The 11,945-nt window shown below is 38.4% G+C and overlaps 2 pseudogenes; one reads left to right on the top strand and one right to left on the bottom strand.

Moving 5' to 3' along the window:
- The first annotated feature begins 415 nt into the window (after positions 1-415).
- On the top strand, positions 416-3,485 carry LOC111338499 (uncharacterized; annotated as a pseudogene).
- Positions 3,486-3,985: 500 nt separating this feature from the next.
- LOC111338497 (uncharacterized) lies at positions 3,986-4,605 on the bottom strand (annotated as a pseudogene).
- Between the last annotated feature and the right edge of the window lie 7,340 nt (positions 4,606-11,945).

Here is an 11,945-nt window from a genome sequence, read left to right on the forward strand (position 1 = left end):
CTACGTTGCCTTAAGTCGCTATTGGTTGCGCAATGTTATAAGGGTTCCACCCTTCATATTGTGTTTATTGCAAGGGATTATGTAGATATTTTTACGGTTTATGGAGAGACTGCTGCTACCTTTTATTTTATCACTTCAGTCAAATATGTCGCTTCAAGTCCCCCTAAGTCGCCTTAAATCGTGCAAAGTCGCAGTATTTTTTATGCCAGTTTTGCCTAAGTCGCCTTAAATCGCCCAAAGTCGCTCAAGGTTACGGCGATTTAAGGCCCCAGAGTAGGCCTACTAATTCAGCTATTGTGCTTGTAAAACATGCACATAGTTTATAATGTAAACCATATGGAAGATTCGGATGATAATCAGTAGAGTCGTTTGCCGGTACAATATGCTATAGGGCTCGCTATATTTTAAAACAAGTGCTCAAGCGTGTAAATTGAAAACTTAAAATTTCACAAATGTGCGTTTTATGAATTGTAACATCGTATTTGGGCATACGGGCGCATTTCTTGTTCAGTTTCAGTCTCTAAGTGAGGCCATCGCGATCGCCTCGACTAGTCTCTTTCAGCCGCAAGAAGTGATAAAAGAAAGCTGAGCGAGTTTCTTCTCATAAAAAGAATTGGTTTAATGGACACTGATACAAGATGTACTCTCATTTCTAGTATTTCCTGAGTTTCTTGTTGAGAAGATCCGAGAGCCTAACTTAAAGCTCCATAAACGGCTGGTTTAATTTTCCTTTCCATGGATCAGTCTCTTTCGGCCATTATTAATATCTCTTCACTCCCTAGAGCTTTTCTCGAGTCTCCCGCCTAAACGAGGTGGGTGAATATATATTTTAAAGATGACGCTGCAATTTGCGACATGATAGATATTTTATTTACATACTTGGGTGCAAAGTGTAAAGAAATTGTCTGCTCTATGTTAATCGCACATTCATGGTTTATAAGTTTGACATTTGCGATTTATAATTGCCTTGGTAATTTAAATAAAATGTATTTGCAATGCATAAATCACACGTTTACGAACACATCTCAAATGCGGAAAATGAAAAATTTTAGTCGCTTGCGATTCATAGATCATAATGAAACATTGTCATTTATAAAACGCAAAGTCGATATATTTGAAATACATAAAATGCATGATTTACTCGGAGATATAGGAATCGCAATGAATACCACGTGACCGTTGACGTTATGTCATCTAGTTCAATTGAGAGGTTAAGCATGACGTTCATGGCAAACTGCAAACGGCAGGGATGACCACGTGACCATTTTTTCCCCGCCGTTTTTCACGTTCGCCGTCTGAATTTTGCCGTTTTCAACGGGAAGAGGAGAGGTTTCACGTTAATGAAAAACGTAAAATTTGTCTCTTTTATGCTTTTGTGATGTTTTAACAATCGTGTGCTTTAAGGCAAAGCTACGTTCGTTTTTTACGTAAAACAATTGTCTCGTATTGACTTGGGAAGGATATTATTCGGAAAAATGCAACACAGTGCGATGAGCTTTGGACTGTTCTTCGCTTTTGAAGTGCGTCGCAATTTTATGTTGTTACTTTTTTTTTAATTTTTAGAAGCCATAAGAGTTAATATAATGGCTCCATTTCGCTGGCCTAAAGTGGATCAAGACATTGCACTCTGCAAAGAATTTATAGCGCGGCGCCCCACGAAAGCGGACGACTGGGAGGACATTGCAGAGTTTCTTTCCAACTTATTTTTCACAGAAAAAAATCTAGTCCAACTAAAAGGGCGAGAATGCCGTGAGCGGAGTGAGCTGTTGGTTAAAAAATATAAGTCCGAAAAGCGGAAAGCTTTAAAGAGGCAAGTCAAACCCCTTCTCGGATGATTTGCACGGTTTATGGTCAGTTCGTTCTATGGTCAGATTATTCGTAGTCAGATCGTTCCACATTGCGGGTAGATCGTTCCACATGGAAAGTCTGCTCGTTTTAAAACATGTTGTCAGATCGTTTCACTACAGTAACGAAAACCTTCTGTTTTAATCGAAATGTAAAGAGAAACGTTCAACCTTTTAGTGGACGGACTTTGTTAACCGTGTTACCGATGTGCCGTCAATTCGTTCGAGAACTTTCATAACGCCTCAATTTGAAAACATTCCTGCAAAAATTCCGCATCTTATATCAGGTCTCATATGTATTTCTTAATAGAAGCTTAAATGCAGCGGAAAAGTTGAATGTATCGAAAGCTTTGCAGCACTTCATCCTATTAGCAGTAAAGTCAACACACAAAAAAAAATCTAAATTGACTGATAGACCTTGTAAACATTTCATCGTTCTGATCTTTCTCATATTACACTGGAGATCTATCCATCTGTACATCTATTTAATAATATCTGTCTGTAATTCGCGGTAATATTAAGTTTGTTTAGTCACAGTAATTGTATCTGATTTAGATCAGGAACTGAGGGAGGAATATGACGAACTTAATTCCCTGTTAGAGGACATTACCACATATCTGGAGGACATGTCAGCAAATGTAGTGACAAAACAAACGAAAAAGGAAGAAGGGGACAGATCGAAAGGCTTGGCCATTAGGAAAGCGGCGATAGAAACTTTTGCCGGTACGTTGACCTGAAATGATTATTGCTGTGTAAACGATAATGATTTTAGCTCATTACTTTGAAATATGATGGTTATTGCACTACATAAAATCCATTTTAAGGATCTCTTTAACAAAGGATGTTTTAGGATCGCATTCATAGGATATATAATACATGGATGAATAGGAGATTTGAGCAGTAAGCATACATGAACATACCGGAAATAAGTCATTTTGTTGTAACCAGTTGTAGGTGTGAAATATTTCCTTTGATCTCATGATTTCAGAATATTCAAAGAGCGATTCTAGTAGTCAGCCAGATGAAAATGAAGAAGATGAAGAACTGGTTCTTTTTTCAGGTATTCATGAATAACACAATAAATGATTCGTGATAAAAATAATGATAATATTTGATCTTCGCTTTGAAGTTACTGTAGTTCAAATTCTAACATAAATAATATTTTACTTGATGGGCAGGCTATATAGCTTTTCATTATATTTTTTGGCCAAGATAGAAACTAGCACAAGTATTTGGACTGAAATATAATGTATTGTTGAAAGAGCGGTATAATCATTTATGTTATTAAAAAATCAAGTTGAATTCCTATTATGAAAATAATATTATCCTCAAATCTTTTAATAAAAAGCAATTTTTCTATCATAAAACAGTTTCAGGATGCTCAAAGAAAACCAAGAGAGGCCGTACTGGCTGATCCCAAATGCTTAATTATCTAAGCAGAAAGCATGAAAACAGCATGCAAATAAAAGAAAGGAGACTAAACCTTGAAGAAAGAAAACTTCAACTAGAAGAGAAAAAGATGGCATTGGAAGAAATGAAATGGAAGATGACGATGCCAGATCATGCCAACACTCAAAATGATTTATGTGATTAAGGCCCTGTTTATATTGATATGAACCCTTATTTATAACTTATATACATTTCAGACGTAATTAAACTTTATCTTTCAAAAGAAAATATGCTATTGAAAATGGGTTAATAACAAGTTTAAGTTTACTATTTATTGAAGTTGACTTCAATACACCTACATTACTTCCTCGTATAAATCAACAAGCAATTACATTTGAAAATCAGTATTACAGTTTCCTTCCTGTTAATTTTCTTCTGCTTGAACAAAAAATTAGTTCCTAGCAGGAAAATTTCGGTCATCTCGTAACTGCAAAATTTGCTCCTGCAAAACACAAAAATATCAGCAATCTGCAAAACATAACTTCTGCAAACTTTTCACGCTGCATGGAACTTTATTAAGAATTCTTAACATTTACATAGTTCAGTTGTGTATGCTCATTCTATCTAACATGGATTGCTATTCAAATATCCGTCAGACAGTCTGTTTTCAGAAAACTATTATTTAACAGAACTGCATGGTCACATACTACTGTGCATTAACTTACATCTACATTGTTGTTTAATTATCTAAACTAGCAATTGTTGAAATAAGTTTCAAGCTTCGGGGGATCAAGATTAAAAAAATTGGCCTGTTTGTGAGCCATATAGACAAGTGTGGCAGTTTGCCAACAAAGCAGCTACAATATAAACCTTACCAACTGGTTGCAAAAGAACTTTCAAGTTATTAGAAGTCTACAAATGCAATATATTTTACTATCTTCCCATATCCCCATTCTACACTTGTTCGCACAGCACTCATAGCTTCGTTGAAATTTTGTTCGGCTGGTGTAAGCTGTATATTCCTAAATGGGGCTAGAATATGCCTCCTGACAGGTTAATCAGGATCCCCATAGATAACATAAGGATCACCATTGGCATTGTTCATTTTTCTCTCCAGCTCTTGAAGCAGACCACTTTCACGCAACATAAATGCATCATGGCAACGTCCTCCTAATGGCTTAAATAAGTGACAAATTAGTCCATTTGGTGCTACCACAGACTGAAACATTAATAGCAGAAACCAAATGTAATTTCTCTACTTTACTTTATATTACATATTTTGCCACAATTGGTACTAGCCTCGCAATCTAATTGGCTAATTTCCTGTTGTCGCTAAGAGTCCAGACAACACTGCTGGCGTCAACATGTCACACAATGCCTTTTTGAGCTTGTGCTCCGAAAAAATAGCATTTTCCTTATTAGTCAAGATATTGTGGTAAAAAACAAATCGAATGTGGTTTAGCGTTGTCTGTGCTCTTATTGACAATGATACTTGTCATTACAGTGGTCAAGACTTGTTGTGGACTCACTTGGTTGTGCCTTGTGAGTCCACAACATTTTGACCACTGTGATGACACATACTTGTTGTCGATAGGAGTACAGGCAATGCTAAACCAAGCTCAATTTGTTAATTAGAGGAATTAAAGCTAGTCTCAGTTGCATGCTCAGACACTACAGATGTTCAAGGGTGTATCATAGGTTGTTTGAATAAAAATCTTGTAGATTGAAAGTTATGGCAGATTAAACAAGAACAAAGAAAAAATTAGTATCCAGCTGTTGCACAGAGCAAGTCTGCATGATCTACACATCACCATTTCATTCACCACTGTGTACAATCAAGTGTAGAGGAAACAAGAATGATAAGTAAACAATGCCTGTCTAACAAACAAATTGCTGTCTAGCCTTAAAATTCTGACATACCTAAAATTTTACACTCTGGGTTTTCTTGTGGCCAGAAAACATTATTCGTTGGTTCTTCACTGGCCTGCAAATTGGTCTGGCAGTGCCATCAATAAAACCCCAGCAGTCTCTAAGTGGGAATTCCTTGTCAAAAATGGTCCTAGCAAACGCCTGTGGATTCAGCCACACATGATCCAAATTATGTAAAAGATTACCAAATCTCCCATGAATGTCTGTACGAATCTAAAATGTTAATGAGAAAAATTAACATGAAAATGATCTCTGTAAGTTCGAAAAAAGAAACTCAATGTGGCCTGCCAAACATATGTGTTAATTCACACCATCTGTTTGGGTACGTAAGCCTCCGTAGTAAAATGAGCAAGGCCTTCATTCCAGGACACACAGTCCGTTGTTGGCAGACATAGAAGTCTGAAAGCCTCAGTCGATTCAATTTTCACCATGGATATTACGTCTCTATACACTGTCATTCCCAATGGCGAAGGCCATCTGGCCCTTAAACATTTTTGATCAACGTACTGATAAGGAACCTAAATCTGATATACTACTACGCTTAGCCGAACTAGTGCTCACACTCAATTGTTTTTCATTCGGAAACAACTTCTTCAAACAAACCAATGGTGTAGCCATCGGCACCAAAATGGGACCTAGCTATGCCAATCTTTTTGTAGGTTTTGTCGAACATCAATTTTTCAGCGAATACAACGGGTCCAAACCTGAACTCTACGGTCGCTACATCAACGACTGTATCGGCGCCACCTCCTCTACCAGAGAGGAGCTCACTCAATTCATAACCGCAGTCAATTCTTTTCACCAGGCCCTGAAATATACCTGGGAAATTTCTGACAATTCTTCATCCTTTTTAGACATCAAAGTTTCAATTGAGGGTAACGGTTTATGCACTAGTGCGTATTACAAACCTACAGACTCGCATAATTACTTGTTATATTCGTATTCGCATCCATCTCACGTTAAGAATTCCATTCCTTTTTCTCAGTTTCTAAGACTTCGTCGTTTATGTAGTGATGCCTCTGATTTCCACCACAAATGAGAGTCCATGTGCCACTTTCTCGATAAACGTGCTTACCCTGTTTCTGTCGTTCAAGCGGGTTACCACCGCGCCCAACTTATTGATCGACATTCAGCACTACAAACGTCGCATAAGGAAGATTCCGGCCGCATTCCATTCACTCTCACGTTTCACCCTCACAACCACTCAGTTAAATCCATCATTCTTAAAAACTTTGAATTACTTCAAAACGATCCAGAGACAAGCACTATCTATTCGCAGGCTCCACTCGTTTCATTCAAACGCGACAAAAACATAGGCAATTTTTGGTCAGAAGTTCTTTTAAGACTTATGACCAATGAGACACTTTTAAATGCGTGCACGATGCAAAATGTGTTCTTTCATTCACAACACTGATAAAATATCGGGACCTAAACGATCCATTAGGATCACCGATCACTTCACGTGCACCTCCGCCAATGTAATCTATTGCATAACTTGCACTTATTGCAAAAAGATATACATCGGCGAAACAGGCAGAAGACTAGGTGACCGATTCCGAGAACACCTTCGAGACGTGGAAAAGAATGACAAGGACACATCGAAACTAGTCGCTAGACATTTTAATTTACCTAATCATTCTAAGCAACATATGGCAATCTGCGGTCTTTCCTTACACCTAGGTTGCACGGAAAGCCGTAAAACTCTTGAACAAAAGCTCATCTTTCAAACCGGCAGTCTAAATCCCACAGGGATCAACGAACACTTTTCATTCCACTAATTTATTCGTGTTTTTCTCGTTGCCATGTTCCCACCAATAACGTAGCTCCATTTTCTGCCTTTAAAAGCACACACAACCCACAATTCCTCTATTCGCTCCGACGAAGGGCTAACGCTCGAAACGTCAGCTTTTGTAATCGTTACGGTGGCCAATTTACCATTTCAACTTTGTTGATATATCCAAATTATTTCGTTACTACCACCGACGCAGCCCCAAACAGTTTCTTTCGAAACTGTCAATTTCAATTTCAATTTCAATTTCAATTTATTTATTTGTTAGCAATACAATATTATCACAGTCCTAGGTGACCCGCAATTAGCAAGCTATTCTAGGCGGGCCACCCTTCTAAAACAAGTGCTGTCTCTGCTAATGATCACATACCGATACAATTAAACAAAGATAATCATTAAATAAAAATACAATTGTTAAATAAAATAAAATAAAATTAAGTCCGTTGAATAATTAAATAATCAATTGCAAAGTTATCAAGATATATAATACAATTGAACAAGACTTAAACGAAGAGTTACTTTATCAAGAGATATTTACAAATTTCTGAGCAGCGTATATCAACATTCATCTCCTCATTTTCCAAAAGTTTTAACAGGCGATTTTTAAGTTCACGCTTAAACGGGGTTCTGTTTTTAATACGAAGTTCTTTTGGGATGCTATTCCACAATCTTACACCTATTCTAGCAAAAGAAAATAAAAGTTGGTTAGTTCTAGACGCTTTAACGTATAGATTAGCCGTTGCTGAAAATCTTGTGAAATGGTGATGAACCTGCTTGGAGTGGAGAAAGAGCATAGAAATATTAGACGGGGCACGGTGATTATCAATGTCATGCATCAAAGTGGAAACCAAATGAGAATAGAGCATAGTTATTGGTAAGATTCTGGAGTTAACAAATAGCGGGGCACTATGAGTTTTGCTATCCGCAAAATACATTAGTCGTAGAGCACGTTTTTGTAAAATGAGAACCTTATTTAAATGAGTGTTAGCAGCTTGTCCCCAGGCAATAAGACCATAAGAGATATAGGGTTCAATTAAGGAGCGGTAGATGTTAAGAAGTGTGGCAAATGGGACAAGATGTCTTAAACTGGCAATTATACCAATTCCTTTACTAACTTTAGATGAGATATAATCAATATGATACTTCCAAGAGAGGTTATTATCTATCAGAATTCCTAGATATTTCACAAAAGTTTTTTGTTCTAGAGATACACTTTTTTTAAGATCGTTATTATAAATTTTCAAGTGAACTATGTAGTCCAATTTGCGTTGGTAAGGATGGAAAATAACAAAGTTAGATTTACTAGTGTTAAGAGAAAGTTTGTTTGCGTCCAACCAGTCACCCACTTTTGCGAGTTCATCATTAACAACTTTTTCAAGATCCTTAAGATCTTTGTTTGAATAAAGCAAGTTAGTATCGTCAGCAAATAGGTAAAACTCAAAAATCTGGGAGCAACGGTAAATGTCGTTAACATAAATCAAAAAGAGAAGGGGGCCAAGTACAGACCCTTGAGGGACACCACAAACTATCTCTTCTATATTCGATACGGTTGAACCAATTTGAGTCGACTGGTTCCTGTTCAACAAGTACGAAGAGAACCAATTATTAATTATTCCTCTGACTCCATAATGATATAATTTGTGCAGTAAGATTGAGTGATCCACCGTATCAAATGCCTTTTTTAGGTCAATAAAAATACCACAAGAGAATAACTTTGCATCAATATTAGTTTGAATTTTGCTTAAGATATCTAAAATTGCATGTTGGGTTGAACACTTGTCTCTAAATCCATATTGAGAAGTAAAAAAGATACCATTTTTTTCGCAATGTGATTTAAGACGTTTAGCCATCAATTTCTCAAATAATCGATTGAAGACAGAAAGGAGGGAAATTGGGCGGTAATTACATGGATCAGTTTCGTCTCCCGATTTGTAGATAGGAATTACTTTGGCATGCTTCAAAAGATGGGGATAAATACCCGTTGAGATAGACTTATTCATCATGGCAGCTAAGAGTGAAGAAAGGATATGGCGCCCAGATTTTAGAAGATGAACCGGGCAAGAATATAGGCCATATACTTTATTACTGGGTATAGCCAAGATTTCCAAGTCCACCTCGGATGGAACGACGGGATCAAAAAAGAAAGACTTAAAGTGATTAGTGCCGACAAGGCACTATATCAGCCTTTCTTCAATGATTGGGAGAGAATAATGGCTTCGTTTTATGGCTAGGTTTAGGTGATGGGGATCAATGCACAAACGAATGTTCCCGTCTAGCTTCTTGGCTGCAATCATGCTTGAAACCCAATCTGTAGGTTCTTCAATAGGGCTGATCACTTTCCTCTGAGTTAACTGGTCAAGTTCATTTTTCAAGCGCAACAGGTACACGACGTGGCGGCATAACTGTGGGAGCGACATTTGGGTCTGTTTCAAGGTGTACTTTACCTTCCATGCAGCCCAACTCTTCTCCAAAGACGTCTGGATATTCACTCAGCACGGTATCTCTTGTGAACTTAAGCTTTTCAGCATGAAAGAACGATGTTTCCTCTCTAATCGACAGAATGTTCTGCGTTAGCACGACCAGTAGCTTCATCTGCTGAGCAGTTTCCAGACCAAGTAATGGAGTAAAATTGCCATCAACACTGGTAAAATCGATGATAGCTTTCCATGTTCTTCGGATTAGCAAGGGGGGTTTTGGTTTTACTAACGGCTGACATGGTTGACTTTGAGAACATCTTAATGGTGTGACTCGATTTCTCAACCACATTTCCTTTGGGGACATATTTGATGGGGAGAACATTGCAGGATGCACCTGAGTCAATTAACGTGCTCACGTCCTTCCCACTAACCCTCATAGTGGCCAGGATGTTGAGTGGTTATCCACGACGTTGATTTGTTCTGCGGAGCAGGATAAGGAGAGAATTTCCTCTTCACTTTCCTCGAAGTCAAACTGACTCATCGAATACCTTTGCGGAGGTTTCTTTGGCTTATGTGGTTTTTTTTTTTGTGAGAACATTTCAAGGCAAAATAATTCCCTCTTTGAGAAATAAAGCAAACTTTCCCAAAAGCTGGACACTTTGATCTCTCCATCTCATGTGTTTGACCCCAAAATCGGCAATCTTTTGCAAAGGGTGATTTATCCGCGCTCTTCGACGGCTTTTTGATAAAGTTCACCTCAGGGGATGGTGGTACGTGTGAATTTCGCGCTGACATGGCTTCCATTTGAGTTGACGTGGCTTCGGCGCTGCGGCACATGTCTATACACTTGTCCAGTGTAAGTTCAGGTACTTGTAGTAGTTTCTTTCTTAAACTGCTGTCACGAACTCCGCAGACGATCCTGTCTCTTATCATTTCCTCACTAAGCGCTCCAAAGTTGCACGTGTCGTAGAGAGATCTCAAATTTGATGCGTATGTGTCGATCAATTCACTGACGTCTTGATTACGATTGTTGAAACGGTACCTTTCATATAAAATGTTCGTTTTTCCGAGGCAATAGGATTCCCATAATTCTAGGGTTTTCGCTAAATTCTTCATCTCGTCTTCACTCTGTAACGGAAGGCCATTGTGAATAGCGAGCGCTTTTGAACCAATGTATGTGATAAATGCAGCAACTCGATACTCGTCGGTCTGCTCATTGAGACGCGTGACTAATTCGTAAGCACTCCAAACCTGCTTCCTCTGCTTCCAATTATTAGCAAGGTTTCCAGATAATTCAATGTTTGGCGGGACCGGGAGGTTACTGGTAAATATCGGTGCTTGAATAGCTTATACGGGATGTCCTCCCTCATCCGGTGGATTGGCGGGCATGTTTCAATCGCTTGCTAGACTCGTTGTTGGCCAGGGTTGACGTTTAAATGACGTTGTTAACCAAACGAACGCGAGAGTTCCAACCGCTTCCTGACGCCATGTAACGTTTTGGCTTTATACCGCAACAAACGGGTTTTATTATAAACGATACTTTTAATCCCTGTCAGTTCAGAGTACAGCCTGACATGTACCTGAGCACATGTCCCATCTGGCATCCCGTTGGTCAACAACTATCACGTGACATTACAGTGAGCTGATTCAATTTATTTCTGTTTGATGCAAATTGGCTTTTTCGTACGTGAGTTGGTTTAGTTTACATTTTCCGTGGTGATTCGTTTTGATGTGACTTGGCTTTTTAATGTTATGCCACGAGCTGGTTTAGTTTAAATTGGCCGTGGTTGGGTTTGCTTTGTAGTGAACTGGCTTTTTTCGGCCTCAGTTGATTCAATCGTTTCGAAAGTTTCGTCCAGACGTCTGTATCACGAGATCGCGTGAGATGAAGCTTAAACACGAAGGCGTTCACTCACTGTTGACGTGCGCGGGTGAAATTTAAAATGGCGGGCGATTTGAATACTCGAAAGGTAAGGTATACGAGAATTAATTAATTACGACAAATTTCACTTGAACAAACTCTGAAAATCATCTTCGCTTATGTCTTGGTAGTTAACGTGGGGACCGAGTTCTCTTAGGGTGAAAACATTTGAAGCAGTAGCAACTCCAGATCATCATCGTCTGAACTGTCGCTGCCGCTTTCCGACTCTTCACCTCTGCTGTTGTCTTCAGCAAGCATTATTTCCAAAAGTTCTTGTGTAACTCGTCTATGAATAAAATATAAAGCTAAATTATCAATTATAGGTTTCCATCAAGGACGAAAAAAAAAAAACCCAAGGTGGGAAAATTTATGTCTTTTTTACGATTATCGTGAAACACTCGCCGTTTGGCCGCCATGTTTCCTGGTGTTGCAATTCAGGCTTGTTTACTAGTTTCCAGTTTTTTCCGGGTGTACGCGAAGCTTAAGCCCAAGAACTGAAAACGGCAAACGACAAACGTCGACCAGCCGTTTGATGTAAACGTCATGCTTAACCTCTCCAAAATCTCCCGCTTGTTGATTTTTCTTCTGACCGTTATAAACATTTTTAACTTTGCTAAACTTGGTTCATTATTATTCATTTCATTTTAAGTTTCAAA

Source organism: Stylophora pistillata, chromosome 7 (assembly GCF_964205215.1).
Source record: "Stylophora pistillata chromosome 7, jaStyPist1.2, whole genome shotgun sequence".
Lineage (NCBI taxonomy): Eukaryota > Metazoa > Cnidaria > Anthozoa > Scleractinia > Pocilloporidae > Stylophora > Stylophora pistillata.